The 15,963-nt window shown below is 47.0% G+C and overlaps 1 protein-coding gene across 5 annotated transcripts in view; it reads left to right on the forward strand.

Moving 5' to 3' along the window:
* CCND3 (cyclin D3) overlaps positions 1-15,963 on the forward strand; it is an 82,139-nt gene that overhangs the window by 45,553 nt on the left and 20,623 nt on the right. Inside the window, exon 2 of one of the 5 annotated variants that reach the window (XM_059938706.1) lies at positions 13,064-13,152. The exons of the other annotated variants lie outside the window; for them this stretch is intronic. The gene's annotated coding sequence lies outside the window, so the exon portion shown is untranslated. The remainder of the gene's footprint in view (positions 1-13,063; positions 13,153-15,963) is intronic. 5 annotated transcript variants of the gene reach the window in all.

Below are 15,963 nucleotides of genomic sequence, written 5' to 3' on the forward strand. Positions count from 1 at the left end.
TTCTATGTTTAACAACATGAAAAATGCCCATGAGATAATTTTCACTAAAATTTTAGGTATAGGATGATTAGAGCCAAGTTTTTTTTTTTAATCTCATGTCTGAAAAAAAAGGCTCATGTATAAAAAAAAGAAACTGGAAGGAACATTATCAAAATGTTTAATAGAGATGGTTTCAGTGGTTGGTAAGACTATAAATAGATTGGTTTTCTTTCCTTTTCTTTCTACTTCTTTATATTTTCCAATTTTCTTTAATTGAGCATAACTAATTTTATAGTGAGAATAAGTTTAAACTAACAACTTAAACGTGTCCAGGATTGGAGGAGTATTTTGGATGGAGAGAATGGAGGTAGGGATAGGAGAGGATGAACTGGGGCAGGGGCCATGGGAAGAGGAGGGAAGTGGAAAATGTATTTTTTTGCCTTTGAATTGGATACATAAGGAAGCCTTACCACAAACGAGTGTTGTGGTTAAGAGGATGGGCCCTGGGGCCAGGCTGCTGGGGTTTGAATCTGAACTTGGCCACTTACTTGGGCAAATTACTCTCTGTGCTTTTTTACAATCTGTAAATAGGAATAACAATTGTACCTACCACATGAGGTTGTTCTAGGAACTAATTGAGTGAATACGTATTAGCCACTTAGAGAGAGCAGTATTCAGCTCATAGTAGGCACTCAATATATTAGCTATTATTCTTGTTACTCCCAGGGACCTGGCCTCAGTGGAATTGGTGCTGAAGGTGGGTGCAGAATATGTATTGGAGTGGAGTGGGTAGACAAAGGTTATTGAAGCATTATTCCTAATAGTTTAGATCTAATTCTTTTTTACACTTTTTAAAAAACTTTTTAAATTTATTTTTTGGCTGCATTGGGTCTTCGTTACTGCACGCGGGCTTTCTCTAGTTGCAGCGAGCGGGAGCTACTCTTCGTTGCAGTGTTCAGGCTTCTCATTGCGGTGGCTTCTCTTGTTGCAGAGCACAGGCTCTAGGCACGCGGGCTTCAGTAACTGTGGCACACAGGCTTAGATGCTCCGTGGCATGTGGGATCTTCCCAGACCAGGGATCGAACCCGTGTCCCTTGCATTGGCAGGCAGATTCTCAACCACTGCACCACCAGGGAAGTCCCAAGAATATAATTTTTATAAGAATATATTTGTACATTATACAGTTTAAAAAAAATCTTAGTAAAGTTTTTTTGAAAATAGATTGGGCTGTCTCAGAAATTGTAAGTTCCCATCATTGAAGAAGTTCCCACAAGTGCTGCATAGATCGTAGGGGGCGGGTACAGGCCTGTGACTGCAAACTAGTTTTCATCAGAGGATGTACTGGGTTTTTTACATAACTAGACTCATTCCATTAAAGGTGTTGTCCTTTATTCTGAGCCCTCTTAAAGGGTTTGGTGTTCAGGTATTCTTTATTTTATGAAATACGGTATATATAGACTAGGTTTTTTCCCTGATAACCTTACTTGACAACAGTCTTACTTTTTGGTCTCCAAAATTTTGGGGGAAATTTTATTGGTCTCTGAAATGTAAATTTCTGGGAACTAGAGTTGTGGGGAAAGTGAATAATTTGGTTAGGCTCAATGAGGTGCCCCTGACTCCCCTTCTGACCCTAAGATTCTCTCATTTCAGGGCCCAGGCTGGACCCCTCATGTCAGTGAGTCATTCTGCAAATGTGAGCTTTGAGATGGGGGGATTGGGTAAAGACGCGATTGGAGCCACACAGCTCTGCCGCTACAACTGTCATCTAGTTCTTCGAATATACCCTCCTGGCAGAGAGTCAGACTATTTTAGGGACAGCTGCCCTGTGGCCCCTGAGCAAAGAACAGCCGCACACAGCCTCGCATTTGAGCTGGCAAGTGGAAGAGGAAGGCTCCTGGCGGGGAGGCTCTGTGCTGTGCTGTGGTGCCAGGAGGTGTTGTCCAGGTCAGTCCAGTAGGATCTCCACCCCAAGGAGCTGATAGTCTGATACCTTTCACGTGCAAAAGACAGCTTTGTTTTCACAACTTCTCAGAGCCTCCATTTCCTCATATATAAAATCAGAATAAGAGTAATAATAATACAATCTAACAGCTTCAGTGATGTATCTCTCCCTACTTCCCTCACCTCCATCCAGAGCTGGAAAGCAGAATCAGACCCTGAGAGATAGACATGGGGTCAAAAGAGAATGGATGGAGCACAGGAGTGCAGAGTTACCTTAAAGAGACAGAATGGCTTCCAGACCAACAAGGCCTAATTGTCAGTGGACCAGAAAACTAACATATCCATCTACTTTCTAAGAAAGGTCCGTTAGCCCTGGATACATTTTTTTTTTTTTTTTTGGTCATGCTGCGCAGCTTGTGGGATCTTAGTTCCCTGACTGGGGATCGAACCCGGGGCAGCACTGAAAGCACAGAGTCCTAACCACTGGACTGCCGGGGAATTCCCAGTCCTGGATACTTTTTTTTTTTTTTTTAATTTATTTATTTATTTATTTTTGGCTGTGTTGGGTCTTTGTTTCTGTGCGAGGGCTTTCTCTAGTTGTGGCGAGCGGGGGCCACTCTTCATCGCGGTGCGCGGGCCTCTCACTGTCGCGGCCTCTCATTGCGGAGCACAGGCTCCAGACGCGCAGGCTCAGTAGTTGTGGCTCACGGGCCTAGTTGCTCCGCGGCATGTGGGATCTTCCCTGATGAGGGCTCGAACCCGTGTCCCCTGCATTGGCAGGCAGATTCTCAACCACTGTGCCACCAGGGAAGCCCCTGGATACTTTTTAAAAGAGGAAAGAGGTCACTGAGTGGAGAGGGGGCCTGACCTAGCGATTATTCCCTATTGTGGAAAGAGTCACCACTCGGGCTGTGCCCCCAACACTGGAACCCTGTGGCCCCTCCCTTAGTTCAACCCCATACCCGCCTAGCCCCCTTCTGATTCCCCTCTGGTCCCCCCTGGGGAAGGGCCTACCGGGAGAGAATGTGCTGACCAGAGGCCCCTGGGTGCCTCTGTCCTGCCCACTCAGCAGCTGTGTCTCGCACTGTCGGTTAATACTTGGCTGTGTGGGGTGCGCAACTGTCTTAGGGTGCTGGTTACCTGGAGTCCCCCCGGGAGTGGGGGCCCCTCTGAACATGTTGGCAGGTCCGATTTTAGAGGCTGAGGAGGTAGGTCCGGCATGAGGTGCCTTCGCTAAGGTCACGCTGCCCGGGTGGCCCTGAAGCCACCTCCCCAGGCAATGCCCTGTCCCTTCCCCCGCTCTAGTTTCTCCAGTTCAGCTCCCAGTGTTCCTGTGAAGATGAAATCAAGACTTCCCTGGCGGTCCAGTGGTTAAGACTCTGCGCTTCCACTGCAGGGGGTACGGGTTGGATCCCTGGTGGAGGAACTAAGATCCCCCAAGCCAAGCTGCACGGCCGGAAAAAAAAAAAAAAGGGTGAAATCAGTTAGTGGAGGAGAGAGCACTTTCTAACATGGTTAAGCATTGTACACACGTAAATGACGATCATTTTTTTTAATTTTTTTTTTTTTAAATTTATTTTATTTATGGCTGTGTTGGGTCTTCGTTTCTGTGCGGGGGCTTTCTCCAGTTGCGGCAAGCGGGGGCCACTCTTCATCGCGGTGCGCGGGCCTCTCGCTATCGCGGCCTCTCTTGTTGCGGAGCACAGGCTCCAGATGCGCAGGCTCAGCAATTGTGGCTCACGGGCCTAGTCGCTCTGCGGCACGTGGGATCTTCCCAGACCAGGGCTCGAACCCGTGTCCCCTGCATTGGCAGGCGGATTCTCAACCACTGCGCCACCAGGGAAGCCCATGACGATCATTTTTAAATGGGATCATGTGTGTGTAAACTCTGAAAAAGTATAATGTGCCCTATGAATTACCGTCATTCTGCTGGAAGCCCAGAACCGTGGGGAATTGACAGTTAAGCTCAAGAGAAATAGCAGATTGGCCCCCACCCCCCTGCCCCCTTTTCAGGGTTAACTTGATGACAGGGCCCGGGTTTACGCAGAGGAAGAGCCAAGGTGGGAACTGAACCGTGCTGTGGTTCAGCAGGTGGCTGCCTCCCTGTGACCCCGGCCGGCCGAGTTGGGCTGTTGTTGAGGGTAACGAGGGCGCTTGGGACCCTCCATCAGGAGCCGGCTGCAGACAACTGTCGAGCTTCCAGTTCAGCTCAAGGGCAGTGCGCCCCATCACGTGGCTCACCAGACCCTGAGCTCGGGCTGTTGTTTTTCCGGACCAAAGTGGGCCCCAGCCACCCCCAGCTGCTCGCGTTAGAGGAGAAGGGACGAGGGTTAGCGCCTGCTCAGCCAGCTCTTACGGATGATGGACGCCCCTGCCAAGGCGCCCACCTGAGCTGGATGCAGGCACAGCTGGAGTAGCTCAGGTGTTCCTTTTCGAGGTGGCGCGTTCTAAGCGACTTGGATGTGCATTTATATTTAGAAATCACTTGGGGGGGGGGTGGTTAGAGGCAGGGTGGCGGTGGGGAAAGATAATATCAGATTAGCTGTTCTAAGGGTTTTACATGTGTTAGCTCATTTAATTCGCACCTCCCAAAATCCCCGTGGTAGATTTCATTTACAGTAGAAGAAACTGAGGCACAGAAGGCTTAATTCACCTGTCCAAGATTGTACAGCTATTAGAATGTGACTGAATTGGGATTTAAACCAGGGAGGAAGTCTGGCTGCAGAGTCTAGAGCTCTTTTTATTATTATTGTCATTTTTCGGATGCACACCTAAGGCAGAGAGAGACTTGTCAAGGCCACACAGCTGGTACGTGGCAGACATGGGGTCAGTCCACCTCCAGGGGTCACACTGATAACTACCACTCTATTCTACATCCATGGTTGATATTATGGTATTCAACCATAATATATAATATAGTATAATATTCTATTATAGTATAATATTTTATTGTAAGGTTATAATTTATTTAATGAATCCTCTATTGTTGGACATTTAGGTTGTTTCCATTTTTTAGTATTTTAAATAAATGCCAAGACTTTTTTTTTTGAAGAGAGAGAAATGGTAGGAATGTTGTTTGTTTTACCAGTTTATTTGTTTGTTTTAAAGGATTTAGAGCAGATGGGCTGAGCTCTCCGAGGCTGGAAGTGTTGGAGGCTTCGAGCTGACTGCTTGAATGGAGAATGAAATTCTGATTAGGAATGGTGCCAATGTGGAGAGAAGGAAAGAACAGATTCTATGCTTGAGCCCAGAGATTTGGCATTGCCTGCTGAGATAGAAAATTTGGAATGCATTTCAGAAATATCTGTCATTCCCACTTTGGATATTTTCATGTTCTCCAGCATTTTCCAGCCCAACATCTCATTGACGTTGCCCAGACACACGTGGGTGGGGCTGGACAGAGGGTGAGGCCCTTCTCCTCCCCAGATCAGCCAGGTGCAGCCATCCGGAGTCACACCATCTGTCCATCCCATGTCTCTTGCTCCTTCTGCACCTCTCCAACTCAGTCTTCCTTCCAGGATACCCCTTTCAGTGTCTATATCCCAGGTCAAAAATAGACAATGAGAGATTCCCTGGTGGCACAGTGGTTAAGAATCCGCCTGCCAATGCAGGGGGCACGGGTTCGAGCCCTGGTCCAGGAAGAGACCACATGCCGCGGAGCAACTAAGCCCGTGCACCACAACTACTGAGCCTGCACTGTAGAGCCTGCGAGCCACAACTACTGAAGCCCGTGCGCCTAGAGCCTGTGCTCCTAGAGCCTGTGCTCCTTAACAAGAGAAGCCACTGCACACCACAATGAAGAGTAGCCCCCGCTCGCTGCAACTAGAGAAAGCCCGCCCGCAGCAACGAAGACCCAATGCAGCCAAAAAAAAATAGACAAGGAGACCTGAGGACATCACACATGGTAATGATCGTAAATGGCCTTCTTTGTTGAGTCCTCAGCCTGGCACTAAGTGCTTTCCAGGCCCCATCTCTTTTATCCTCACAACAGCTTTATGGGATGGGGATCACTATGAGACCACCATTTTGTAGAGGAGGAAAAGGAAGCTTCAAGAGGTTAAGGACTTGCCCAAGACCATGTAGCCAGGGCCTGGGGGAGCCAGGATTCAGAGCCAAGGCTAATCTAAACTCCACAGCCACCTCGTGTTAACCACCATATCTACCTTGCAGCCTTCATGATGCACTATAAACAGAGAACACTCTAGCTCTGGGTGGGGGCAATCTTCAGAAAATCAGCAAGAACACGTTCAATAACCTGCGTATATGTACTCCAGATGGGCTCACTTGGAGAATGTCAGAACTGCAAAGGATCCTGGGAGTCTGTTTTCCTACCTTATTTTTAAATTGTGGCAAATGAGGTCTAGAGAGATCCACCAACTTGGCCTAAGGGTGAGATGATGGCCCAACCAGATTAGAACCAGAGGCTTCTGATGCCCACCCCATAGCTCCTCAAGAGGCAGGCAGCTCTTAGCTCTACTCTGCAGGGAGGATTGGGAGCAAAAGGATGAGTCAGTAGGCAGGTTGAGGGGAGGTAGGAGTAGTTTGGCACCGCTGGGCAATGCTGGGGTTCAGGGGAGCTATGGAGGCACAAGGGTCCTGTAATTGTCCACTCTTGACTCCAGCACACACTTGAGTTCCAATTCCACTGTCCTGAGAAATACGGGAGGGGGCAGTTGGCAGGAAGACAATGTTGTCTGATGATTAGGAGCCTGGGCTCTGACATTAGACAGACTGGGATTCATATCCAGGCAAGGTGCTTCACCTCTCTGAGCCTCAGTTTCTTTATCCACAAAATGGGGGTAATTACTTATCGTGTGGAGCCACGGTGAGAAAGAAATGAGACAATGCTTGTAAAGAAACTGGCACAAGTTTGTGGAAAGAAGAGAAGAAACTTGGGGTTGTCTGAGTTGGTGGAAAAAAGAGAACATAAAACTGGTAACCAAATATATGATTTCAACAAAAGGCCAAGTATTTCTTAATTTCATCTGATTCATGATTTCTCACAGGCGCTGTCAGGGTGGGTGCTCGTTTCATATTCCCCACATGGAGGCGGGTTGTGCTGGTGGTGGGAAATGGCTCTGTGACCTCTCTTTGGTGAAGAGGAATGGGTTAGAGTTAGTTGGGCTCACGAATAACATGGGATTGCTTTTTACTTCCTGTCTTGAAAGGGGTGGGGGAGATAGAGAGGAAGGAGGATTGTTAATATAAACTTGAAATCCAGATTTTTTTTTCTAAAGTTCATGTCCTCAGCCGTGTGACCTCAAATGAACCTCTCACTGTCTCAATTCTCTCTTTACCACAAGGTCATTGAGATGGCCACATAATAGCCACTTTACATGCAGCATCTTGTTTAATCCTTGAGACAAGCCTGTGAGATAGATATTACCATCCCATTTTAGATAAAGGAGAAAACTGTGGTTCAGGGGAAGTTAAGTTACTTGTCTAAGGCCACACAGCACACGGCCAGCAAGGGATATATCTGTGATTTAAGCCCAGGACTGACACCAAAGCCCATGTACTTTCCACTCTGCCCCAGGGTAGATTCAGATTTTGTTGGGTCTAAAGCTTATGCAATTTTGGGGGGCCCTCTTTAAGAAAAACAATGCAAAATCCCAAATATAAAAGGTACAAAAGTGAATATTCATTTAGATTTTGAAATGAAATCACGACATATTAGAAAAATGTTAAAGATGAAAAATATCACAAATGTCACAAAATCCAGAAAAATAACAGAATATTTGTGTTATCTACTTGATTCTCCTCTATAATACTTTTTTCCTACATCTTTTGGCCACATCCTCTTCGTATCTTCTTATGATAGTTTCCATAGAGAAAATAAAAAAGATAACCCAGTGTTATCTAGCATGGTTGATTGGAGGATTTTTAAATTATCGATGGTTTAGAAAAGTTTATTCCAGCTTCACAAGTGACTGGTGATATCATATAAATATTAGGATAGTTGTCAAATTTGGGGAAAACTCCATCAAAGTTCCTGCCATATGTGAGCCATAAGATTTTAGGGCAAGTTATGTTTTCTGGTGCAGTGATTTATCTAAAATAATCTTTGAATTGGTGACACATCTTACCCTGTTTGCTGTCAGCTAAATGTTATCTTCGTTGATAACCACTGTTTTATCAAAATCAGCAAAAAAATTCTAATCTTTTCCAATCGTTTCCCCTCTCCTACCCCTTGATATGGAATGAAGATGGTTTACATTAATAAAAGACTCATAATTAAACTCCTTTCTCCTAAATCTATGACCTTTTAAAGGGAATTCATTACAAAATACCGGATGTGAAAATATTTGAAGCATTTGGATGATCTGGCCTAGAAAGGGGAAGGCTGGAGGAAGCAAATAAATAACCACCTTCAAGGACATGAACCTTAGTGGGCAACAGAGTCACCAGGGTGTATCTGAGACTTTGATTCTGGGATCTGGGGAGGGGCTCAGGTAGCTGCCCAGTTACCAGTTTCTGCAAATCACTTTGAGCAAGTGTCCTAAAATGGATACAAAGAGTAATAGAGAAATTTGTGAGTGTGAGGACAGCTGACAGCTGCCTTGCTGTGGACTCAGAGTGTGATCCCTGGTTCAGAATTGCTGGGGGAGCTGGTTAGAAATGCAGAATCTCAGGCCCCACCCAAAACTGCTGAATCGTAGTCTGCATTTTCACAAAGTCCCGGGTGGTTCTGTGCAGGTGATTGTCTGAGAAGCCCTGGACCAGAGACTTTAGCAGAAACTTCCAGATGTGCCCCATCCCAACTTGGAAGCTGGTCTTTTTCCCCTCTGTGTCCTTTGCCTTTGGACATGGCCTGTCTTCTAGCACTCATCCATTGTGTTGATTCATTGTATCTCTATTTCCCCTCCCACTGGGCTGTGAACTAAAGGACCAGGTGTATTCCTTTTTGATTTCCAACCCCTCTCGGTGCCTTGCACACAGGAGGTACCATTTATGGAATGCCACCGGGTGCCAAGAGTTTTGCCTCTCTTACCTCCCTTGGCCCTCCCCTCAAGCTTGTAGACTGAAACAAATACCCCCATTTTACACGTGAAGAAACTGAGGCTCCGTCGCCTGCCTAGTGTCATGAGTGGCAGAGCTGGAATCCAAGGGGTATCTGATTGCAAAGCCTTCAGTAGGGGATTAGTAAATGTTTGTCCCATCACTTATTGACTTGATTATTCATTCAAGCATTCATTCGTGTTTTAATTTATTCACTGAAGAGACTCAGGGGAAGATGAGGAAGAAGAGCGTAGAATATATTTCCTCCTGGTGAACTATTTTTAGAACAGGTGCTGGGTGGTGTCAGCCTTCCAGGGGCAGGGAGCTGGGCTGCCCAGGAGGCCCCCAGCGAGTCCAGCCTTGGGAGCGGGGACTTGATACTCCACCACCGCCCCACCCCTTTCAAAATGTCCTCCATGACTCAGCAAAGAAACCATGGGTCTGAAATCAGAGATGAGGGCAAAAAACCCTCAAAAATGCTGTCTTTTTCTGGAGGAATTTCCCTTTCATGTCTCTCATTCCTCTGCTAGGGAATCCAGGAAGCCTTTGGCCTGTGGTCAGCTGTGACCCCCAGTCTGGTTTCCTGGGACTCTGCCCTCCTCCTCCTGCATCCTCCCCAGGCCTGGGGACAAGGTCAATTTTTCTTCTTCATTGGTCTCTGGTTTGAGGCTGCCGGGAGCTTGCCCAGTCCATGTCTCCTTAGCTTGTCCTTAAATCATTAAATCCAGATCCTGGACCTCTCAGTTTCCTCCTCTGTAAAGCGGGGATAACAATAAATTTGAGGATTAAAATAATTAATTTATGTAACACATTTAGAACCATGCCTGACACACAGTATATATACCTGTTTCTGTTGTTCTTGTTATCATTAATTATGAAGCAGATATTCATACCTGGAGGAGACTTGGATGAACTTGTGCTAAACTTCTTCTCTTTCCATTTGTTCCCACCTCACCCCAGAATGTGTGTGAATTCTCAATTATCCATGTTGTAGACAGCTTAAAGGGGCAACTGCAAATGAGGGAATATGTGAATAAATTAGAAAGCTCCCGGTTGCCCTTTGACAATGAAATTCTTGTAAATGGATAGGAGGCATGACTAAATAGATTGTTGGTTTGGGAGTAACCACATTCATCCTGGGAGGGGGTGGCCCTCTGAGAATGTACGATCCTAGGAGAGATAGACCTTCCTTCTAAGAGGTAGTTTACAGATAGACTGAGAAATTCAGCATGAACATATATAGGAAGGAGAGAGTAATTCCTTGCTGGAGCGGGACTTGTGGCTCAGCCCTGGACGTGTTTCATAACCACCTGGGGATAAACATACAGAACCTGGGCCCCAGGCCTAGTGATTCTGGTCTCCCGGTCTGGGAGTGGAGTAGGGGCATCAGAATTCTTCATAAGCTCGGTGGTTCCCTGGTTGCCTAGTGGTCAGGATTCCAGGCTTTCACTGCCATGGCCCGGGTTCAATCCCTGGTTGGGGAACTGAGATCCCGCAAGCCACGTGGCGCGGCTAAAAAAAAAAAGGATTCTTCACCAGCTCACCAGGTGATCAGGAATGAAACCAAGCAGTAAATGGAGAGAACGTAATAATTACAACACATACCATAAACTGGACATTGGAGGTGCATTTCTCTCCCTCAGAACCACCCCTACAAGCAGCTTATATGATCCCCATTTTATAGGTGAGAACACTGAGGCTCAAGGTCACACAGCAGAGCTTGTATTTTAATCTAGATCTGAGTCTACAGGCCTAATAGATAATATTTTTGTTACATTCCACACTGCAGGAGGTCAGCCTGGAAGAAACTTCCCAGAAATTGAAATTAAGATCCTCTGCTCTGAGGTAAACTATAAAATCGATACATAATGGGTCAGAGCAAAAATAGGCAAACTGATCTAAAGAGACACAGAGGCTTCTGGAGCCAAGGAGGGCTCAACCTTAACCCTTGGCCTCTGTTAACGTATCTGAAGAAAGAATGCGTCAGTGGGGCTGGGGGGTGCTTGGGCTGAGAGAGGGGTCCTGGCCCTGCTGACCTCTGGCAGCATCGTGATCTGGCATCAGCTCTTTGCTTCAGCTTTCTCCCTTCTCTCCCCACCTCTCTGGCTGTTGTTTCCTTCTGAGTCTCCTCTTTCTCCACTTACCCCTTGAACGTGGGTGATCTCTGTATTCTGCTCTCCCACATTTCCTAGGTGGCAGTATCCAGTCCGGGGCTGGGTTGCCTGTGCTGAGGACTTCAGAGGTGCATGCATACCCCTGATGTCCAGGCTCAAGGCATCAAGGTCAAGGTCGGAGAGAGGGGAGGGTGTCTGCAGCCAGGGCCAGAGTCCACGCTCCAGCTGGGCCCATGTTGGCTGTGGACCTTAAAAGTTATTTTTTTAGTCTCAGTCTCTTTACCTGTGAAATGGGATAGTAATGCCTACCTTAAATGATTGTTGTGAGAATGAAAATAGACTCGGCATTCCAAGCGCACAGTAAGAACTCTATAAATGACACCTATTTATTATGTCCAGCCGGTGTGGGACTTCACTTGAATGTGGACACTTCAACAGCAACCTGTGAAATAGAGAATCTTTTCCCCTAAATCTGTTCTTCCACTTAGATAGATTCCTAATCCTAGGAAATAGAAACACCTTCCTTCAAATTGCCAAAGCCAGACTCCCAAGAGTCAGCCTGGACTATTCTCCCCACCACCATCCAAATGGCCACCGAGTTCCAGTGATTCTGTCTCCTGCATTTCTTCTATTATCATAAGCTGCCCTTGGAATTTCTCACTAAGTTATTACAAGAACCTCTTAACTGCTCACTTAGTTTACTCTTCCTGAAACTCCAAATGCTTATGTACTCAGGTTCTGGTGCAGATGAAAACCCTTTAATAGCTCACCATTGCCTTTGGGGCACAACTCAGATTCTGCTGCAGCCATAAAGTCCTTCATGATCTGCCCTTCCTTCTGTCGGGCCTCCGTTCTTGCCACCATCCTGTCTTGGGCCCTACCTGCTGGCAGTACTGAACCACACACCAAATATTCCTGGTCCTCACACCTCACTAAGTATCACTAAGTCTTCACTAGGAGAAAAACCACATACACACACGCGCGCGCACACACACACACACACACACACACACACACACACACACACCCTGGAGCAGGTGCCCTTCTCCCGAGGTTTCCGTCTGTTTTTCCAACAGGACTCTGAGCCCCCAGCTCCCCTTGGGCATCTCTGGGTGCCTGGTATGTGGCAGGCTCTCAGTAGGAGGCTCTCCTAATAAAGCGTAACATTGCATGGGGCGGGCCATGCACAGTTCTGTACAATTTACAGCCTCACACCTCTGTGGGGTCCGTTTGCTTCATTCATCCATTCTGCTGTATTTGTTGAACACTTCCCTCAAGCCCCGGTCCAGGCACTGGGGATGTGGCAGGGTTAGGAGGATGGGAATTCTAGAGGTAGGGGAAGTGGCTCCCATTTTATCTAAAAAGGTCAGGAAAGCCTCTCTGAGAAGTTGAACAGTGAGCAGAGGCATGAGAGAAGGGGAAAGGGTGCTGTGTGGGAATCTAGGGGAAGAGTGGTCCAGGCAGATGGAATAGCCAGGACAAAGGGGATCACTAGCCCCATTTGACAGATGAGGAAGGCAAGAGTCGAGGTTAAGTCATCCAAAGTCACAGAGTAAGCGGCCATGCTGGGTTTCAAACCCCAGTTCTGTAACTCTTGACTCACAATGTCGACCATTGCTCTACACGGTCTTTTTATTTATTTATTTGTTTGTTTGTTTATTTATTTATTTATTTGTGCCAGGTCTTAGTTGTGGCATGCAAATTCTTAGTTGCAGCATGCATGTAGGATCTAGTTCCCTGACCAGGGATCGAACCCAGGCCCCCTGCATTGGGAGCGTGGAGTCTTAACCACTGCGCCACCAGGGAAGTCCCTACACGGTCTTTTGTGGGAACAGTGGGCGCCTTGGCTGAGGACAGGCTGCTCTGTTCACCGTGCCACACTCTGGTTGGACTTTGACTTCCCGTGTCAGTGACAGCATGGGCAGATCAGCTGGTATTGAGGTTCACCTGTGACTCTGTTGTTCTGTTTTGTCTCTCCGTTTCTTTCCATGGCCTTTATTGGAGACAATTAGATTGTGTCTACTCCACAGGCAGCCTCAAGAAACACACTTTCTCCTGCAAAGCTGAGGACCCGACCCCGGATTACGATGACTTCGCAAAGGCACACTTCTCCTGGCTGGTCAGTAGTCAGAGTGGCCTCTGTGGACCCTGTATCTCACCCCACAGCTCCCTTCAGACTTCAGCAGAGAAACTGAGGCGAGCGTCTCTGCAGAGGTGATATATGAGCTGGCCTTGAAGGACGTGGAGCATTTCGAGAGCGGTGGGGGTGTGGGGTTTGGGCAGAAAGCAGTGTGTGAGCTGAGCAGGAGATCCGTGTTGGACACTCAGTGGCCCTGGAGTATAGGTCGGAAGGGATGGGGGGATTGGAGGGGAGATAAAGCTGGAGGGAGAATTTAGGGTAGATCATGGCAGCCTTTTTTTTTAATGGCCGACTTTGCATGTCCGTTTCAGATAAGTGGTCTGGATTTTGCCCTGTAGACATAGAGATTTTAAGGTTTAAAGAAGCAAAGGGAGCACGTGTGCATTCCTGAAGTTTTGAAAGAGTGGTTGGGCAATCCTGGGGAACACAGGCTGGAGAGGGTGAATGGAGGTAGAGAGACCATGGGAAGAGAGTATTGCAGCAGTGCTAGACTTAGCTGGGAGCACTGGAGCCTTGAATGGAAGGGCCAGATTCCAGAGACATTTTGGAAGTAGAGGTGACAGGATCTGCTTATAGGTTGATGTGGAAACTCGGAGCCAGAGGAGCTGAGAAAGACTAATGTCCACGTTTTCGTCTTGGGTGACCCAGTGGATCATGGTTAGCCAACACAGAGTGCAAAAAAAAGGAGAGATAGGTTTTGAGCATCTTGTGTTTGAGGTGTCTGTGTGACATCCAGGTGGGGGTGTGGGCTGGGAGTTCGGGATGAAGGTTAGAGCTGGAGAAACATGAAAGCTGAGGCTGAAGGAATAGAGTGAGGTCTCAGAGGTGTACGTGAGAGGAGAAAACCAGGGCCTGGGCTTAAGCCCTGGAAGATGTTTTTGTAGTTCTAGAGGCAGATGGAGGATGGAGGAGCCAGGGGAGCTGTGGATGAGGGTTTTGATTAAGGCATCACTGGGACTGTTTGACACACCTCAGCATCCGATGGTAGGTGATGGAGGGCACATCTCAGGGAGAGCACACGGTTGACCTAGTCTGGGTTATCTGCTCAGAGGCACTCAGACCAGGGGTGCTTCCGGTCAGCCTGGACTTGTTTACATGGCCTTTGTGCCGGCTGCCTTCTTCCTCTGCTTACGCCCAGCCTCCTGCTGTTGAGGGGAAACTCCTGAAAGTGGGTGTCCTGATCTCTCCCCGTTATTCTCCGGGAAGCTCAGCCTAGGGCTTTGCACCCTGTAGGGCACCGGATGTGGGTGCTGAATGACCAAGCAGAATGGATGACAGCGGGGAACTTGGTCTGCTGCTTCTCCTTGAGTACCTTTTTAAGGAGAACATAGCGTTTTGTGGAGTGGGTATAACCTGCTCCCTGAATCTTGAGTTGCTTCAGTCTTGCTCCATCCATTGGTCCATCCATCTGTTCTGGATCAGACTTTTCCAGTGTAAATATCTACTAAAAGTTGAGTACTTTGAATATGGGACTGGGGGGCTCCCAGCACTTTTCACGCATAAGCTTACTTATATTACAACAGGCCTCTGAGGCAGATATTACTACCCTATTTTGCAGACGAGGAATCAGATAATTTCTCCCAGGTCACATAAGAAGTCAGTGGCAGAGGTAGGATTCAGCCCAGGTCTAACTCAAAAGCCCCTACGCTCTCAATCATTCATGCTAAGGCCACCCTACGTAAAAGGTGATCATATAATTTACTAATCCAATCTGGAATGCTTTTTTAAATTTATTTATTTATTTTTGGCTGCATTGGGCCTTCATTGCTGCGCATGGGCTTTCTTCAGTTGCGGCGAGCTGGGGCTACTCCTCTTTGCGGTGCGCGGGCTTCTCACTCCAGTGGCTTCTCTTGTTGCGGAGCACGGGCTCTAAGCGTGCGGGCTTCAGTAGTTGTGGCAGACAGGCTCAGTAGTTGTGGCTCACGGGCTTCGTTGCTCCGCAGCATGTGGGATCTTCTCGGACCAGGGATCGAACCCGTATCCCCTGCATTGGCAGGTGGATTCTTAACCACTGCGCCATCGGGGAAGTCCCTCTGTTTAACATTTGGAGGAACTGCCAAATTGTTTTCCAAAGTGGCCGCACCATTTTACATTCCCATCAGCAGTGTAGGAGGGCTCCAATTTCTCCACATCCTCACCAACACTTGTTATTCCAAACTGGGCACTTTGGAGAGTGAAAGGGTGCACCATTAATAATTATATCAGGACAACCAGTACTAACTGGAACATATTCTACTTAGATACAAAAAGATTAGAAGATTCAATTCCTGATTTCAGGGAACTTTCTGGCCACAGGATGAGTCAAAGCCCCAAAACCCACATACTTGAGTCAATTGAAGAATCAAGCAAAGGTAAATTATTAAGAAGGAAAGCAAAAAAAAAAAAAAAAAGAAAAAGAAAAAAGGAAAGCAAAGTACATTTTGTTTCCCCCAGGCGACTGTATTTTCTTTAAGAGAAAAGAACTGTCTTATTTGTCCTTGTATTCATGGCCCCAGGAGGATCTTGGCATTTGATAGCGTGTCAGTGAAGATCTGTGGAATAAATGAATGAATGAGAGAATAAAGGATACAAACACTCTTGGAGGGAATGTTAAAAAAAAAAAGAAAAGAAAAAGTCACCTGGCTTGGATTTGTGAGTTTGGGGGAAATATGGATCTTTTCTAAAAATGTATTTTTTTGCTCAGTGTTTTAACAACACTAATGACAATTTAAAAAGGAAAAAGTAAATAACCTACAATTAGAGGGATCTTAAACTGGGTTTTGCAGGTGTGAATGACTGAACAGAGGTGGA

This window comes from Balaenoptera ricei, chromosome 11 (assembly GCF_028023285.1).
Source record: "Balaenoptera ricei isolate mBalRic1 chromosome 11, mBalRic1.hap2, whole genome shotgun sequence".
Lineage (NCBI taxonomy): Eukaryota > Metazoa > Chordata > Mammalia > Artiodactyla > Balaenopteridae > Balaenoptera > Balaenoptera ricei.